Raw genomic sequence first — 19,154 nt, 5'->3', positions numbered from 1 at the left:
AGCAGCCACTACTTTCAGCCACATAGCAGGTTCCCTCCTTAGCTACTTAGAATCCTGCCTCAGCAGAGCTGGAAGGGAACACCTCCCCCAGTGCTTATTTTGCAAATGGGGAAACTGAGGCTCAGATATTGTGACTTTTTAATTTGCCAAAGGCTCAATTAATGACAGGGCCTGAATTACAAACTGGGAAGGAAGCCTGCCCTGCTTCCAGATTCTGGCAGTTGGGAGGAGGAAAGGAGAGGAGGGGAGAGGGGGTGCCATCTTCCCCTCTCCCACTGGAAGCTCCAGCGATGGGTCCCGGTGTTCAGCACATGCTGAAAGGAAGCCTTGTCAACATAGAAGGAGATCAAGGCAGCCGGGGGGGTGCTGAAACCTCCTGTCGGGTCCAGCATCTCTGAGGAGATAGGGACGCCTCTGCCGCTGCCTCCACCCCCTCCTTGAGCTCTCTCCTCTCGAATTCCGAGGGGCTTTGGAATCACTAGACTGTCTCCCGCTCCCAGGAAACCCCAGGCTTCTGTGGAGCCAGGAGGCTGGCCATCCATCATTCTTATCTCCTGGCTGTGGCGGCCCCAGGTCCCTGGCCTGGATGGGCCCAGGGGGCCAGGAGGGGCTGGGGGGGCATCGATAACAGGAAAAGCAGCTGTCCCCTGGGGGAACTTCAAAGTGCCTGGAGCTGAAATTTATGTGCAGAGGAGCTTACATTAGGGGCCAGTGCGCCATTCTTTCCACAAATATTTATTGAGTGCCTACTGTGTGCCAGGCACTGGGTTAGGGGACTCTTATGGAACCAGAGATTTTGTTGTTTGTTGGGTTATGTGTCTACCTCAGTAGGCTAGGTTTGATGCATGGATCAATTCAATGATTCATTAAGTATTATTAAACACCCACTGTATGCTGGCTGTTTCTGGAGACCCAAGACTGCTGGAATGGTTAATTGAATCTGTGGGCGGGGTTTGATATCTGCTAGCACAGTGGTTAAGAGCTTTGGAGTCAGGCAGACTGGGTCTCAGCTTTCTCAGCTGTAAAACGGGGATAAGAATAGCACCTACCCGGTAAGGGCTTGGGAGAAGAGGAAATGAAACGAGATATTCTAGGTGAGAAACTTAGCCCACTCCCAGCAGATGGTGCTCTCACAGCAATAGCAGAGATTTTTGTGACTGCAGTGGATTGACATATGTATTTGTTTATTTAATATTTATTTAGTACCTGCTATGTGCTGTGCCTCTAGGAGAGACGACCAGGCGGTTTGACTTGGGAGGGTTTGCAAGAGTCTCTTTCTTTTCCTGCGAGTCTCTCCTCAGCTGGGGCTTTGAGGTCGAGACCCTTGGAGTCTGGAGGTGAAAGGGATTTGAGAAGTTGCCAAGTTCAGTGCCTCCCCTGAGCTCTGTGCAAAAGCTCCTCTTTAACTTCTGCTATCTCGTCATCCAGCCTCTGCTTTCATCCTGGAGTGGGCGTCTTCCTCCCTCCCCAGGCAGCCTGGGAGGAAGACCTTTCTTCCTTGGAGTTGCGGTCTGCCTTCTGCAGTTTTCCTCATTAGCCTCCTGGCTCTGTTCTCTGGGCCTCCCCCAAACTCTCTGAGCATCAGTTTATTCATCTATAAAATGGGAATATTAGTAGTTCCTATCCTGTAAGGTTATTGTGAGGATAAAATGAGATAAAGATTGTAAAGCATTTGGCACAATGTCTGTACAGTGTCTTTAATAAGCAGTAGCCAATAACGACAAATAATGATAGTTTTGGGAATCAATAAAACAGGAACAAGAAAGAGAAGAAGGAAGAAAGAAAAAGGAGAAGGAAGAGAAGGAGGAGAAGGAGATGAAGGAGAAAGAAAGGCTGTCAGAGCTGGACCTTCTGAGGTGGAAAGCAGTTCTCCGTTTTGGGGGATCCTAAATTTGGCAAGGGAGAGCGCACAGGAGTTCCAAGGATGCTTTCCAGCTCTGATATCCGAGTAAACGTAAAAGGGACGGAAACATGGTGTTATTGCGTTCTTCTCCAGCCAGCGTTGGTGTTGCTACCATGTCCATTTCACACATGAGCAAGCCAAGGCCCTTGAAAGTGGAATGGTTTGTTCAAGGCTTGGAGCTAGGGAGTGCTGAGCATTGCCAAGGACTGTTGTCTCTCCTCCCCTCCCCAAGGCAGCAGTGGGGAGCTCCCCACAGACAGTGTGATATGCTGAATTGTGTCGCCCGCCACCGCACCAAATTAATATGTTGAAGCCCTGCCTTAGTCTGTTCAGGATGGCATAGACTGGGTGGCTGAAACTACAGACTTTTGTTTCTCCAAGTTCTGGAAGCTGAGAGGTCCACATTAAGGCACTGGCAGATTCAGGGTCTGGTGAGGTCCGCTTCTGGTTCATGGACGACCATCTTGCTGCGTCCTCTCATGGTGGAAGGGCTGGAGGAACTCCCCGGGGTCTCTTATGTGGGGGCACTAACCCCATCCAGGAGTGCTCTACCCTCTTGACCTAATCGCCCCCCAAAGGCCCCATTTTCTCATCCCATTAAAATGAGGGGTAAAGTTCAACATCTGAATTTGAGGGGGGACACACTATTCAGTCCAGTGCCTCAGAATGTGCCTTTATTTGGAGCTAGGGTCTTCATAGAGTTAATCAAGTTAAAATGAGGTCCTCAGTGTGGGCCTCAATCCAGTACGACTGGAGTCCTTATAAGAAGGGGAAGTTTGGACACAGAGATATGCATAGAGGGAAGATGATGTCAAGACCCAGGAAGATGAGGGGAAATCAGGAAACACAGGGAGAAGCAGCCTACAAGCTGATGAGAGAGGCCTCAACAGATCCTTTTCTCACAGCCCTCAGAAGGAACCAACATTGCCAACATATTGGCCTCAGATTTTTATCCTCCAGAATGGTGAGAACTGTGGTTTAAGCCTTCCAGTCTGGGGTACTTTGTCACAGCAGTCATAAGAATCGGTACAGAGAGTGTGGAGCCCACGGACAGCCTGTGCAGTGAGCACTGAGGGGGTCCCTTGAAGCCTGCCAGCCCTGCCTGCCCCTGAGGGAGAGGCAGGTGCGTGGTGTGAAGACACTTGACTCCTTTGCAGAGCCCGGGGATGCTGGGCTGAAGCCGGGAGACGGAAAGGCAAGCCCTCGCCCTGATCTTTTGCCTCATGTGGCTCTCTGAGAAGGGAAGACACATTCTCCTGGTGCCTCCTTATGGAAGTCCTGCTGGATCAACCTCACCTGCTGCTGGGGAGGCTGCCATCCTTCAGGAAGACCTGCCAGCCTCAACCTCCCTGAGGCTGGGGATTTGTTAGAGATGCTGAAAATTATCAAGCTGGCTATGTCCATTTCCTCCTCTTTCTGTGATCTTTTTCTTCCTCCCCACATTATTTATTTATTTATTTATTTTGAGACAGAGTCTCACTCTGTTGCCCAGGCTGGAGTGCAGTGGTGCGATCTCGGCCCACTGCAACCTCTGGCTCCCAGGTTCAAGTGATTCTCCTGCCTCAGCCTCCTGAGTAGCTGGGATTACAGGCACGTGCCACCACACCCGGCTGATTGTATTTTCAGTAGAGATGTGGTTTCGCCATGCTGGCCAGGCTGGTCTCAAACTCCTGATGTCAGGTGATCCACCCACCTTGGCCTCCCACAGTGTTGGGATTACAGGTGTGAGCCACCGTGCCCGACCATTTCTTCCTCTTTTTCATTTTTCTTCTTTCCTCCTGGCTGTGCTCTGCAAATCCCCACCCTCCTCCACATCTCACTCCAAAACTGCTTTCTCCCAGCTCCCCCTTCGCCCAGGACACCCTCACCTGGTGGCTCTGCAGCAAAGCCCAAGGCTGCCTTGGAGACGGAGGCAGGAGAAGTCTAAGCTCACTACCTTGGAGCTGAGAAGAAATTATCCAGAGCTGGTTTCTCCTCCCACCTTCTAAAGAGCCCTGCTCTTGTCCCTGGCCTGGATACATGATTATATTTTGCTTTAATTGCATTAAAGCAAATGACTATGTCCCCCTGTGGTTTCGATCAGGTCAGGGATTTGATAATCGATCGTGGCACAGTCTAGACAGGAGTCACTTTGAAGCTGTTTTTAGCAGGATAAGAACAAACAATGTTTCCAAAGTGGCCACATTAGGCAAACATGCTGGTGGGTCATCTTTTGGGGAGAGAGTGTGCCCTGGCTCCAGGCAGCCTGCTGACTGGACCCCCAGGCCCCTGGAGAGGGGTGTGGACTACTCTCTCTGGACAGTAAGAAACTTTAAGTAGAGATACCGTAGCTTAGGCCTCCCATGATGTGAAACCTGGTCCAGGTGCCTTTTCCAGAAAGCCAGTCTTGACTGATACCACCTGGCTCACCTAAAGGTAGCGTAGTTTAGTGTGAGATGTTCTGTCCTGGAGATGGAAGAAAGGTCAAATTCACACAAGGCAATGCAAAAGGTAGACTCATATCCTGCAAAATTATTCTCTCTTCAATATTCTTTCAATCCTTTAAATTTCATTAAAAGGAAAGCCTCAGTGTGGTGCTAGTCTGTTTTATGTATTTAAATAAATACACACATTTAGAGACAGGGTCTGGCTCTGTTGCCCAGGCTGGAGTGCAATAGTACAATCACAGCTCACTGCAGCCTAGAACTCCTGGGCTCAAGTGATCCTTCTGCCTCAACCTCCTAATTAGCTAGGATGACAGGTGCACACCACCATGCCCAGCTAATTCTTTTATTTTTTTTAAGAGATGGGGTCTGGCTATGCTGCCCACGGTGGTCTCAAACTCTTGGCCTCAAGCAATCCTCCTGCCTCAGCCTTCCAAAGTGCTGGGATTATGGTGCCAGGCCTAGTTTGTCTTTAATACCTCTCTAATGTTTGCTAATCTCCCCTCCTAACAAAGAGGGCAGGCCTAGGGATCTGCAGGTGAAGATTTAGCTAGATTTTAATAACACTGTTTTCAATGAATGTATTTTCTACAATGAAAATACATCTTTCAAATGATACTAGTTTTCCCTTTATGGAAAGTGAACCGTTGTTCAAGTACAATTAAGGCAAAAATTCTGAAGGATGGATGTTAAGGAGACAGTGATGTGGGGCTCTTTCACACACAGATCTGATGCTACCTCTCCACTTACCCGCTGTGTGGCTTCTGGAAGACTGCTCTGCTCTCTGAGCCTCGGCTTCTCTGTGTAAAATGAAGTCAATGATTCTGCTATGTAGAGTTGTGGTGTGGACTTTCTGAGAGCATGTTGGCGTGCAAGGCATCTGGATGGTGCTTAGCATAGAGTCTGCACTCTGCCTGGTGGCCCTGTCATCCTTATAGGGGCTGCTGCTTTTCCCAGCCATTCACAGAGCCTTTGCTAGTCCCACAGTTGAAACTGACTAAGCTCTGGGCTTCTGTGGAAACAAAAGGAACCTGGAGCCCCCAGCCATGCTCTGGCTCGAGCTCCCTGGCTTGGGGCCTGCCCCTTCCCCTCGTGGGGTTCACTTTCCTCATCTGTCAGCAGCAGCTCTGACCAAATGCTTTCTAAGCTCCCTTGCAGCTCTGACTTAAGAGTATTTTGAGCAATAAGCAGGGAGTGACAATTCCATGGGAGAAGAATCTCGACTTTACCAAATGTATTGTGTGCTCCTCTCAACTTGCAAGCTGGTGCATGGACCAGCAGCAACAGCCTTGTGGGAGAGTGTTAGAAGTGCATGCTCAGGCCCCAGTCAGCCTTCCTGAATCAGAATCTGCATTTTAACAAGATTTCCACATGGTTTGTATGCAAATTACACACCCAGTCTGAAATGAGAATTTAAGAAACTTTTAGATCTTCACAGATAGTGATATACTTTCTAAGGATTTTAAAAAACAGTAAACATGAGCATTGGCACCATGGTGAGACCTCATCTCTACAAAATTAAAAAATTAGCTGGGCATGGTGGTGTTTGCCTTTGGTCCCAGCTAGTCTGGAGGCTGAAGTGGGAGGATCACTTGAGCCCAGGAGGTTGCGGCTGCAGTGAGCTGTGCTCACACCACTGCATTCCAGCCTGGCCGACAAAGTGAGATCCTGTCTCAAAAAGACAAAAAAACCCCACCCCCAAATACTGAGCATGTATGCAATTTCCTCCCCTGCTCCAAAACAATAAAGCTGTCGCAAAACTATTGAACTGAGTTAACCTAGTTAAGAGAGAAAATTATGTATGTAAATCTGATGAATGGCTTTTTTTTCAGGGAATTTTCTTTCCATGTAAATTAAGCTCTCCCACTTTCCATGGGTTATTTGGCCTCTTCCCAGTGAGTGCCTCCCTCACACCTGACTCCTGGAGGGTGAAGCCTGTGTGCGTGTGTGTGTGTGTGTATGTGTGTGTGTGTGTGTGTGTTTTGGCTGAGTGTCTGTGTCTTGCAGCTGATCCACAAAGCAGGGTCTTTAGCTAAGTCAGCAAAACTTCCTGGAAATAAACTAGATTCCTAAGGGCTTCAGGGTGAGCTCAGAGGGAGCAGGGGGAACCCCATCACTGATAAACCGAAGCGGCGTGTTCTGTTGTGTGGGCGAGCGAGGCATCCTGGCCTCCTAGTCGGGCCTTTCTCCTGGATGGCTTCCTGCTTCTTCCTTCACATCCAGCCTCCAACCTGGCCTCTCTTTCTCCTTGTCTCCAAGATGAAAGCCCCAGACAGTGGGCCATCTACTTTGAAGAATTTATCCCAAAGAAGTAATCATGATGTCGCCAAATATCTTCTCACAAGATTGTTTATCATATGCAGTTGATAAAAGTGAAGATGCCGGAAAAAAAAATTTAAGTGTCTAAGAATAGGGGCCTGAAGCTGCTTAGAAATGTTATTTTAGTACTACAGACAACGTCCAGTAGCACTTACGCCCAGGAGTCCACAGATCTGAACTCCAGTGATATTTTAAGTCTATTTAATTTGTCTAAGCCTCAGTTTCTCAGCTATAAATTGGGGATGAAAATGAAACCAAATTCATTTTCTTGTGTTGAGTATCAAACAAGGATGCATGGGAATTGTTTAACACTGTGCCTGGTGCGTGGTAAACAGTTGGTAAATGTCAGTTTGCTGTGCTGCTGTTCAGACATAAAAATGTTGTAGTCTGGGTGTGGGCTCACGCCTGTAATCCCAGCATTTTGGGAGGCTGAGGCGGGTGGATTACCTGAGGTCAGGAGTTTGAGACCAGCCTGGCCAACATGGTGAAACCCTATCTCTACTAAAAATACAAAAATTAGCTGGGTGTGGTGGCATGCACCTGTAATCCCAGCTACTCGGGAGGCTGAGGCAGGAGAATCGCTTGAACCTGGGAGGTGGAGGTTGCAGTGAGCCGAGATGGCACCACTGTACTCCAGCCTGGGTGACAGAACAAGGCTCTGTCAAAAAAAAAAAAGGTGTAGATAAATATTAATTATATGAAAAGATATTTGTGACACAGGAAAAGTGAAAAAAACATTATAACTCAGCATGATCCATTTGGTAAGCATATGTGTATCTATTTGCATTTAAAATGGAATGGAACAGTGGATATAAAGTAGAGATATGGTACTAAAGGAATGAGAAGCTGCCGGCCACTGCATAACTCTTCTTCAGGCTCGCTCCTATCATCTCTGCTGGGAAAAATCAGACTTGGACCGATCTTTGATAATGACACTAAAATATAAAACAAAAGTGGTATCTGTGAAGTGCTTACTTAGAGTCAGGCACTTTCTAGGTGTCCCAGATAGTTTATTCTTCACAGCTACCTATGAGGTGGATACTATTAGTATTCCCATTTTATGGATGCGGCAACTGAGATAGAGAGGGAGCTGATAAGTAATTTGCCTAAGGTCTCACAGCCAGAAAGAGGTTAGAGAGGGAGTCAAACCCAGGATCTTTTTTTTTTTTTTTTCTGAGACAAGGTGTCGCTCTGTTGTCCAGGCTGGGGTGCAGTGGTGCAATCTTAGCTCACTGCCACCTCCACCTCCTGGGTTCAAGTGATTCTCCTGCCTCAGCCTCCTGAGTAGCTGGGATTACAGGCGTGTGCCATCGCACTGGCTAATTTTTTGTATTTTTAGTAGAGATGGGGTTTCATCATTTTGGCCAGGCTTGTCTCGAACCCCTGACATCAAGTGATCCCCCAACCTCAGCCTCCCAAAGTGCTAGGATTACAAGTGTGAGCCACCACACCTGGCCCAAACCCAGGCTTTTAATCACTATTCTATAGCACCTCTCAGGTGCCTCATTTTACAAATGAGGAAACTGAGGCCCAGAGATGCAGAGTGTGTGGCCCAATGCCACACAGTGAAGCAGTGGCAAAGCAGGCACTAGGACTCAGGCATCCAGATGCCAGGCTTTGAGGCTCCTTGGTGCCCCCATTGGGCAGGCCCTCGGGCTGTGTGGAGGGCACCTGGGCAGCCCGAGTCTCCACTCCTCCACAGCCTGTTGGCAGAGAAGCCAGGAAGGGGGGCAAAGAAGGTAGTTCATGAAACGCCTGCTCCCTCAGCCCCAGGGCACTGCGCCCTGCTCTAAATCCTGTGTAATTTAAGGCAAATGTAATCCATATGGCTCTGATTCATTTACACTTAAATCTTCAAAATATTGTGTTTTAAGAGCTGTGACTTACAAAGCCTTCAGAACCTGTTAAATAAGATTCAGCTTCCCCGTCCCTCCTCCCCTCCCACCCCCAGTCCAGCCTCTCTCCCCTTCCCCCATCTCAACTGAGGTGCACAACAGCATCTGGCAGGCAGTAAAGAAACTCAAGTTCAGACTTGGAAACTTGCAGTCATCAGGATGTTTAAAGTGGCACTATTTGTAAACCTAAAAAATTGGAAACAATTTAAACGTCCATCAAATTCATACAATGTAGTACCACACGGTAGTGAAAACAAATAAGACCTTCACATATCAAAATGGATGGATCTCACAGACATATTGCTGAGGAAAAAAACAAGCTGCAGGTTAATTCGTAATGTGATACCAATTATACAAAATTTTGTTTGTTTTTGTTTGTTTGTTTGTTTATTTTTTTGAGACAGAATCTTGCTCTGTTGCCCAGGCTGGAGTGTAGTGGCTCGATCTCAGCTCACTGCAACCTCTGCCTCCTGGGTTGAAGTGATTCTCACGCCTCAGCCTTCTGAGTAGCTGGGATTACAGGTGCCCGCCACTACGCCTGGCTAATTTTTTGTATTTTTAGTAGAGACGGGGTTTCCCAAGTGCTGGGATTACAGGCGTGAGCCACCATGCCTGGCCTATTTTTTTTTCTTTTTTCCCTGTGACCCAGGCTGGAGTGCAGTGGCACAATGATAGCTCACTGCAGCCTCTAACTCCTGGGCTCAAGGGATCCTCCTGCCTTCCAGCCTCCCGAGTAGCTGCAGCTACAGGACCACCTGCACTGGCTTTTTTCATTCTCTATCTCTCTCTTTAATATATATTTAGAGATACATGTAGATAATGTGAGTAGATGGGTGTTTATTATGTTATTTGTCCTTTTTATAATTTTGAAAAAATACATAACCAAAATTTCAAAAGATCCTAGACTTAGTGTCACCAAAACAAGTTACCTTTTGTATTGATGAGTTCAATTTCCTCATTTCACAGAAGGAAAGAAGGGAGTAATTCAATATTTATTAAATACATAACACTTAATGAATACTTACTAGCCAGGCACGCCCTCATTTCATTAAGCTCCACACCAGCTAATGTAGCATGTGCTGAACAATGCTGACATGGTTTGGATGTTTATCCTGTCCAAATCTCATGTTGAAATGTGACCTCCAATGTTGGAGGTGGGGCCTAGTGGGAGGTGATTGGATCATGGCGGCAGGTCCCTCATGAATGGTTTAGTGTCATCCCGTGGGTGATGGGTGAGTTTTTTGCTCAGTTAGTTCACACGAGATCTGGTTGTTTAAGAGTATCTCACCCCACCCTTGCCCCGCTTGCTCCTGCTCTTGCCAAGTGACCATCTGTTCTCCCTTCGCCTTCCGCCATGATTAGAAGCTTCCTGAGGTTCTCAACAGAAGCAGATGCTGAAGCCATGCTTATTGAGCCTGCAGAACCGTGAGCCAATTAAACCTCCTTTCTTTATAAATTACCCAGTCTCAGGTACTTTTTTATAGCAATACAAAAACATATAATAAAATTATACTGTTGTTTTCATTTTACAGATGAGGAAACAGGCCCAGAAACATCTTTGAGGTCATGCAACTTGTAAACCAAGCTGATTTGTAAGAATACAAATTGCGGCATTCTCTTTCCCAGCCTTACACAGGGGATCGCATTCTGTTGATCTGGGTGTTGTTATTTGTTCTTTCCCTACAGTTCTTTGAATTAGGTTTCATTTTTACCAATTTTACTGATGAAGAAAGCGGCTCAGAGCAGTCAAGTGGCCTGCTAAGGGTTATTCTGGAGTTAATCCGTTGCTCAGGGAGCCTCCTGACTCCTTGCACAGTGCTTTTTCCATATCAGGCTTTGTCTGGAAGAAGATGGCCATATTTACCATTACATTTTACTCTTTTGAAGTTCTGTGCAATTTGGTTACTTCCAATGGGAATAAAGCCCCACGAATTGCTTTGGCTGGGTCTGGGGCACAGAGCTGTATGGAAGGAGGGAACCTGGTAAACCTTGGGTCTTGTGGTCAAGGGAGCCATCCTCAACTCCACTTTCATTCATGCCCCATATCCACTCTCTATCAGTCACAGTCCCTGCAGGAAAAAGGTGGCACACTCAAACGGGAGAGTTTAATAATTGGACTATACATAACTTTATGGACAGAGTTGAGGAAAAGCAACAGGTTATACTGCAGTCCTCTGGGACTGGCACGAGCTGGGAGCTGTTAGCACCTCGGTCTGGGGGGCCAAGGGTGGAGGCCATTATCCAACCCAGAGGAGCAGCTTTTCTGGAGTGGGCTGCCTGATTCAAGGCGCTCAGCCAAACCAGCAAGGAGGGGGTCAAGGAAGTATACCCCCACCTCACACTCCTCCTGCCTTCAGATCCCTTGCTAGTACTCCTTTTGGCCAAACCAAGTGGGAAACAGAGGGCAAAAGAGATTATTGATGCAGTTCACACAGGTCACCTCCCAGGGCACAGAGCTGGGTGGGAGGAGCTGGACGGTGAGTCCAGAGGGGCAATCAGAGACATCCACGTATCCCGCAGTGGGTCTGGCTTTCCTTCAAACCCCTGCAGACTCTGACCATTTCTTACCATTTGCACAGCTGGTTCCTGGTCTGAGCCACAATCCCCTTCGTTGGATCACTGCAATAGGCTCCCAGTGGGTCTCCCAGCTTCTCCAATCTGTTCTTAACTTAGCAGTCAGAGTCATTCTTGTAAATTGTAAAGTCAGGCCATGTCACTTCTGTGCTCAGTGCCCTCAAAGTAAGAGAAAAAGTCAAAGTCCTTACAATATTCCACAAGGCCCCGCACAATCTGTCATTTCCCCACCATCTCTTGACCTCATGTCCCCATTTTTCTCCATTCCTCACTCTGCTGCAGCCATACTATCCTCTTTTTTTTTTTTTTGAGACACAGTCGTCTCCCTCTGTCACCCAGGCTGGAGTGCAGTGGTGCGATCTCGGCTCGTCTGGAAGAAGCCCTCCTGGGTTTAAGCGGTTCTCCTGGCTCAGCCGCCTGAGTAGCTGGGACTACACGCACGTGCCACCATGCCGGGCTAATTTTTTTTTTTTTTTGTATTTTTAGTAGAGATGGGATTTCGCCATGTTGGCCAGGCTGGTCTTGAACACCTGACCTCAGGTGATCCACCGCCTCGTCCTCCCAAAGTGCAGGGATTATAGACGTGAGCTACCACACCTGGCCTCCTTTGCTCTTCTTTGAATACACCAAGAAAGTTCATGCTTTAGGGCTTTGCTGATCCCTCTGCCTGGAATGTTCTCCCTCCCTCCTCCATCAAGCCTTTACTCAAGTGTCTCCTGCCCAATGAGACCTACTCTGACACCCCTTTGCAACATTGCAAACTTGCCCTACCTCCACATTCCTGATCCCAATAACCCTGCTCTAATTTTCTTTTCCTCATATCACTTGAAATCTTTTAACATGCCAAACAATTTACTTACTTGTTACTATTTTTTTTTTTGAGACGGAGTCTCTTGACCTCATGTCCCCATTTCTCTCCACTCCTCACTCTGCCGCAGCCATACTATCCTCTTTTTTTTTTTTTTGAGACAAAGTCATCTCCCTCTGTCACCCAGGCTGGAGTGCAGTGGCATGATCTCGCCTCACTGCAACCTCTGCCTCCCGAGTTCAAGTGATTCTCCTGCCTCAGACTCCCGAGTAGCTGGGATTACAGGCACTCGCCACCACGCCCAGCTAATTTTTTTTTTTTTTTTTTTTTTAGTAGGGACAGGGTTTTACCATGTCGGTCAGGATAGTCTCGATCTCCTGACCTCATGATTTGCCCACCTTGGCTTCCCAGAATGCTGGGATTACAGACGTGAGCCATTGCGCCCGCCTATTTATTACATTAATTGTCTGTCTCTTCCCACTAGAAAGCAAGTCTTAAGAGTCTAGAGCTCTGTTTTGTTCATCAGTATGTATCTCCAGAACGTGGGAAATAGTTAAGTAGGTGTTCAATACATAATTACTGAGTGTTGTTGAATGAATAAAATGAGGTTGAAAAAAGATTAATTTGGAGATTTTCCAGTTAGAAAAGGGAAGAGAATGGGTAGAGCCAGTGAGATTAGAGGGTCCTATGTAAATGAGCAGAAGAAAAAAAACACAGTTAACGTGGATTTATTGATCATCTACTATATACCTGTTAAAAGTAGTGAAAATATAATTAAAAATAAGGCCAGACGTGGTGTCGTCTCATGCCTGTAATCCCAGCACTTTGGGAGGCTGAGGCAGGAGGATCACTTGAGTCCAGGAGTTTGAGATCATCCTAGGCAACATAGGATTTTTTTTTATTTTTTTGAGACAGAGTCTCACTCTATCGCCCAGGCTAGAGTGCAGTGGCTCAATCTCAGCTCACTGCAACCTTCTGCCTCCCAGGTTCAAACAGTTCTCCTGCCTCAGCCTCCTGAGTAGCTGGGATTACAGGCGCGCACCACCATGCCTGGCTACTTCTTTTGTATTTTTAGTAGAGACGGGGTTTCACCATGTTGGTCAGGCTGGTCTCGAACTCCTGACCTTGTGATCTGCCAGCCTTGGCCTCCCAAAGTGCTGGGATTACAGGCATGAGCCACTGCACCAGGCCGGAAGACTCCATCTTAAAAAAAAAAAATTATCCAGGCTTGGTGGCATGCACCTGTAGTCCCAGCTACTTGGGAGACTGAGGTGTAAGGATTGCTTCACCCTGAGGGGTCAAGACTGCAGTGACCCATGATAGCACCACCACACTCTAGCTAGGGTGACAGAGAGAGATTCTGTCTCAAAATAATAATAATTAATATACCATTTGTAACTGGTAACAAAAACTGTAGAGTATCTAGGAAGTATTTGAGGATACATAAGACCTGTATGGAAAAAAATTGAAACCTCAAATAAAAAACAGAGAATATAATAAAAATGAGAAAGACATACTGTACTCTTGGGAGGAATAAGTCAATAGCACAAAAAATTAATTTTCTCCAAATTAATCTATAAATTCAATTTAATCGCATTCAAAATGGAATAGTTTTTTTCTGGGAAGCTGATATACTTACTGTAAAATGTTTGTGGATGAATAAAGATCTACAAGATAGAATAAAGGGAAGGGGAGGTACCTGCCCCACCAGATGCTAAGGCATACTACAAAGCCATGGAAATAGTGATATTGGCACAAGATCAGATGAATCAGTGAAACACAAGATCAATGGAACAGAATAAAGAGTTCAGAGATGGTTCCATATGGAAACTTAATATATGTAATGATGTTACCCCAGATCACTGAGGGAGGATAATCATTCTTCCTCCCCCAATGATCTGGGGTAGAGTCTTTATAGTCAGTAGTAGATTCTATTGGAAAAACTGGCTCCTAAGTAAGGAAAATTAGACTGGATTTCTATTTGACACCACATTCAAAAGTGAACTTCAAATAGAGTGAAAACTTAAATGTAAAAGGTAATACTATAAAATTAATAGAAGAAAATGTAGCATATCTTTGGGATCTAGAGGACTTCCAGCTTTTGATAAAGAAAGAGTAGCTTGTATTGGGCTGATTCTCCTGTGAATAACATTATAGACTCTCAACAGAATATAATAAATGACTATTTGAAGACACTGGAGAATGACTAAAAGCAGGCAGAAACTGTATGTATATAATTGTAGAAAGAAGGAAAAGAGTACTGGGTGTGATCTACTTTTATCTGGCTTTTACCTTGAGGTCACTCACCATTTGAGTGGTCTATGGGGTGGAACTCATGCAGAAAGTGGCAGTCTTATTGGGCTTGTAGAGTCAGAAGAGTGCAAGGTTGTGAGAGCAGCTGGAACTTGAGGGGGGAAATCACAGAATAAGCCACAGAAGAAAGAATCCCAAAATACATACAAAAATTTCCTTCTAATTTATAGCCATCCCCTGAACTGGTCATATGCAGGGTAAGATTCCAAAAAACTCCTGGGAAAACAACAGCTGGAAGGCTGAAAGAGCTGAGCAGAAATTTCAGCAGCTGCTCTGCCCTGGGAATATAGTTTGCAGTTAAAATTCTGCCAAATTGGAGAGACTTGGCAAACACTCCTGGCTTTTGATTGACACCCCAGAAGGGGTATCAGACCTTAGGAGTTGAGACCATGTCCCAGGACTAAGGGTTGCACCCTAGAACTACTGGCAAACTCAAATAGACTTTCCTTAACAAAGGCTAAAACCAAGCCGCCACAAGGTCAAGGTGATCTGCAGCAATCTGAGTCTCTGCTAGAATGAAACTCAACACTTTTCAATCTGAGGGCCTTGTCAAATTCAATGCACAAAGAAAAAACAAGATAGTTACTCAATATTTTTTAATCCACGAGCCTTAGTGAACTAACAGCATAAAGAAAAATCCACAAGTCTGGGCATGGTGGCTCACGCCTGTAATCCCAGCATTTTGGGAGGCTGAGGCAGGTGGATGACTTGAGCCCAAGAGTTTGAGACCAGCCTGGGTAACATGGTGAAACCCCATCTTCCCAAAAAAAAAAAAGAAAAAAAAAATTAACAAGATGCATCATGATTACCAAAGATAAGGAGAAAATCTTAAAATCAGCCATGGGGAAAAAAGCCACATTATATATAGGGGATGATAATGATAATGATAAGAATATTGGTTGAGTTGACTTTTCATGAGGAACAATTGAGGCCAGAAGACAATGGAACAATATGCTCAAGTTGTTGGAAAAAAAAAAAAAAAGTCAAGTTAGAAGTCTATGTTGACCATAAACATCTCTTTTTTTTTGAGACTGAGTCTTGCTCTGTTGCCCAGGCTGGAGTGCAGCAGCATGATCTCGGCTCACTGCAACCTCCGCCTCCCAGGTTCAAGCGATTCTCCTGCCTCAGCCTCCCTAGTAGCCGGGATTACAGTTGCACGCCACCACACCTGGCTATTTTTTTTTGTATTTAGTAGAGATGGGGTTTTGCCATGTTGGCCAGGCTGGTCTCGAACCCCTGCCCTCAGATGATCCACCCGCCTTGGCCTCCTCCCAAAGCGCTAGGATTACAGGAGTAGCCACCATGCCCGGCCTGACCATAAACATCTTTGTAAAATTGAGGTGAAATATAAGCATCTTCAAATAAGCAAATACTGTTAGAATTTATCACCAGCAGACCTGCACCACAAGAAATTCTAAGGAAATTTTTCAGGCTTAAGGGAAAATTCAGGCCAGATGAAAAATCACACATATAGGATGAAATGAAGACTGTTAGAAATGGTAAATATGTAAGTTAACATAAAAATTATTTTTTTCTTAAATTATTTAAAATTCATTTAATAATTTTAAAGCAAAATTAATGACAGCTTATTGTGGGATTTATAATATATGTAGAAGGAAGCTATATGATAGTAAAGAAGAGGAGAGGGAGTATAAATGTAACTAAGATTCTTACCTTATATGTGAAGTGGAATAATATCAATTTTAAGAAAGAGTGTGGGCCGGGCACGGTGGCTCATGACTGTAATCCCAGAACTTTGGGAGGCCGAGGCAGGAGGATGACCTGAGGTCAGGAGTTCAAGACCAGCCTGGCCAACATTGTGAAACCCTATCTCTACAAAAATAAAAAAATTAGCCAGGCCTGATGGCAGGTGCCTGTAATCCCAGCTACTTGAGAGGTTGAGGTGGGAGAATCACTTGAACCCAGGAGGCGGAGGTTTCAGTGAGCAGAGATCACGCCATTGCACTCCAGCCTGGTGACAGAGCGAGACTCCATCTCAAAAACAAAAAAGAAAACCAAAAACCAAAGAGTGTGATAAGTTGTGGATGTAATTCTTAGAGCCATCATTTAAAAAATATACAGTGGCAGCAGTTCCGGTTAGGAGGCTGAGTTTGTTTACGTTGCTTACAGATTTAGCTGCTGCTTTACCCAGCTCCAGCTCCAAGATGGGGAAATCCTTCACCAACTTCATGTGCAAGAAGGATTTTCATCTTGCCTCCAAATCCAATATCAAAAAAGTATGGATGGCAGAACAGAAAATATCATATGATAAGAAGAAACAAGAATAATTAATGCAGCAATATCATAAAGAACAAGAATCATATGATAACAGATTGTTTATGGGAGATGAACGTGTAAATAATGGCCTTAATTTCATGTATGAAGCCCCACCAGGAGCTAAAAAAGAAAACAAAGAGAAAAAAGAAACAGAAAGAGAGACTGAATACAAATGTGAATGGCAGAAAGGAGCCCCACGAGAAAAATATGTCAAAGATGACATGAACATCAGAGAGCAGCCCTGTGGTATTGAGGTTTGAAATGTGTGGTGCATTAAATGTCACCAATGGGATCATGTCAACACAGATCAAGAACGTCCTTTGTTTGGTCTTTCTGGAATCAATGCAAGTTTGGTTCCCACTGATGGCTCAGGACCATCGATGCACCCCTTGGAGCTTATAGCGAAGATGAGAAACAGTGGGTTTGCACTGAACCGAAATGTACTGGGGAGAACCTGACCGCAAATGATCCATCAAAGGAGTATGTTGCAAGTGAGGGTGAAGAATATCCAGAAGTTGAATGTTTAAAGTCACTAGCAGCTAAACAAAAACAGAAATTTTCAGGAAATTAGATCGACTGGAGAAGAAAAAGAAAAGAAAAGAAAAAGATAGAAAAAAGAAAAAGTTTCAGAAGAGCAGAAGTAAACACAAAAAACATAAATCCTCTTCCTCCTCCTCCTCCCCCTCCTCTCTTTCTCTACTGAGACTTTAGAAAGCAGTAGTGAGAGTGAGAGTGACAATAAAGAAAAAAAATAGGAAGAAAAGAAAGAAAAGCAAGTGTTCAGGGCATAACAACAGTGATTCTGAAGTGAAGGACCATTCTAAGAAGAGAAAACTTCATGAAGAACTTTCTAGCAGTCACCATAACCAGGAAAAAGCCAAGGAAAAGCTCAGGTTCTTAAAACATGAACGTTCTAGGGAGGATAGCAAATGGAGCCATTCCGATTCTGACAAAAAGTCCAGAAGCCATAATTACAGCCCAGAGAAGAGAGGCTCTGAAAGAAATGACGGGAGTTCAAGACCAGCCTGGCCAACGTGGAAGGCAAAACAGCCTGTAATACAGCACTTTGGGAGGCCGAGGCGGGCAGATCATGAGGTCAGGAGATCGAGACCATCCTGGCTAACACAGTGAAACGCTTTCTCTACTAAAAATACAAAAAATTAGCTGGGTGTGGTGGCGGGCGCCCATAGTCCCAGCTACTCGGGAGGCTGAGGCAGGAGAACGGCATGAACCCGGGAGGCGGAGCTTGCAGGGAGCCGAGATTGGGCCACTGCACTCCAGCCTGGGTGACAGAGCGAGACTCCATCTCAAAAAAAAAAACCCAAAAAACCCAAAAAACCTAATTTTAATTACTCATCTCTGTAAACTGTCGATTCAAGTACAAAACTACATGAGTACCATAGGAATGAATTTTGCAAATATTTGTAAGTAAGCTATTTTGGGGCTGTAGAAATATTTTCTGTTGGTAACTGTTTCTTGTGCCCTATACCAGATAAAAACCACATATAACTCTGTGACATTTTCTTTGTTCTGAAACATCATTAAAAGAATGACAGTAAAAATATATGTATACATATATATATATATATATATATATATATATACAGTGCCGTATAGCTAAAAAGTCATTAGAGTAAACTAGATGGGGTTCTTAAAAAGTACTTAATTAGACCAAGAAAGCAGGAAAAAGAGAACAAAGAACAGAGGGAACAAATGGAAAATGACAACATACTAGACTTAAGACTTAACCCCAAACTTTTTTTTTGAGAGGGAGTCTCACTCTATTGCCCAGTCTGGAGTGTAGTGGTGCAATATCAGCTCACTGCAAACTCTGTCTCCTGGGTTCAAGCGATTTTTCTGTCTCAGCCTCCTGAGCAGCTGAGATTACAGGTGAGTGCCACCATACCTGGGTAATTTTTGTATTTTTAGTAGAGACAGGGTTACGCCACGTTGGCCAGGCTGATCTTGAACTCCTGACCTCAAGTGATCTGCCCACTTCGGCCTTCCAAAGTGCTAGGAATGAGCATGAGCCACCATGCCTGGCCAACCCCAAACTTATTAACAGTTACATTAAATGTACAGTAAGAGGCAGAGATTTTCAAAGTGAATAAAAAGAGGCAAGACTCAACTATATGCTGTTTATAAGATAGTCACTTTAAATATAAATATAGAGACAGGTTGAACATAAAAGGATGAAACACAATATGTCACACAAACTATGCATAAGGAAACTAGTATGACTATATTAATATCAGACAAATTAGATTTCAAGACAAAAAGTATTACCAAAAACAGTCATTTTATAGATAGAAAGTTAAAATCATGATGATGATATAATAATTCTCAATGTGTACACAACCAGTAGCAAACCTTTAAAATGCAAAAAACAAAAAGGGACAGAATCAAAGTGAGAAATAAGAGAAATCCACAAATATGTAGGTGATGTTAATATTTCTTTTTTTTGTAATTGATAGAATAAGCAGACAAATCAATCAGTAAGGAAATAGAATATTTGAATACATGATCAAACAAATTGATATTTATAGAATACTATACCCAATAACTGCTGAATATACATTTTTTGAAGAGCATATTAAATGTTCACTAAGATAGACTATTTGCTGAGCCATGAAGCGAATCTC

At 44.8% G+C, this 19,154-nt stretch overlaps 1 pseudogene; it reads left to right on the top strand.

The window, feature by feature from the left end:
• Positions 1-15,890: 15,890 nt before the first annotated feature.
• LOC100975413 (corepressor interacting with RBPJ 1-like) lies at positions 15,891-18,060 on the top strand (annotated as a pseudogene).
• Positions 18,061-19,154: the final 1,094 nt, after the last annotated feature.

The sequence above is a fragment of the Pan paniscus genome, chromosome 4, assembly GCF_029289425.2.
Source record: "Pan paniscus chromosome 4, NHGRI_mPanPan1-v2.0_pri, whole genome shotgun sequence".
Classification (NCBI taxonomy): Eukaryota; Metazoa; Chordata; class Mammalia; order Primates; family Hominidae; genus Pan; species Pan paniscus.
Note: the sequence above shows the minus strand (reverse complement) of the source record. Positions and strands in the feature narration are given on the sequence as shown.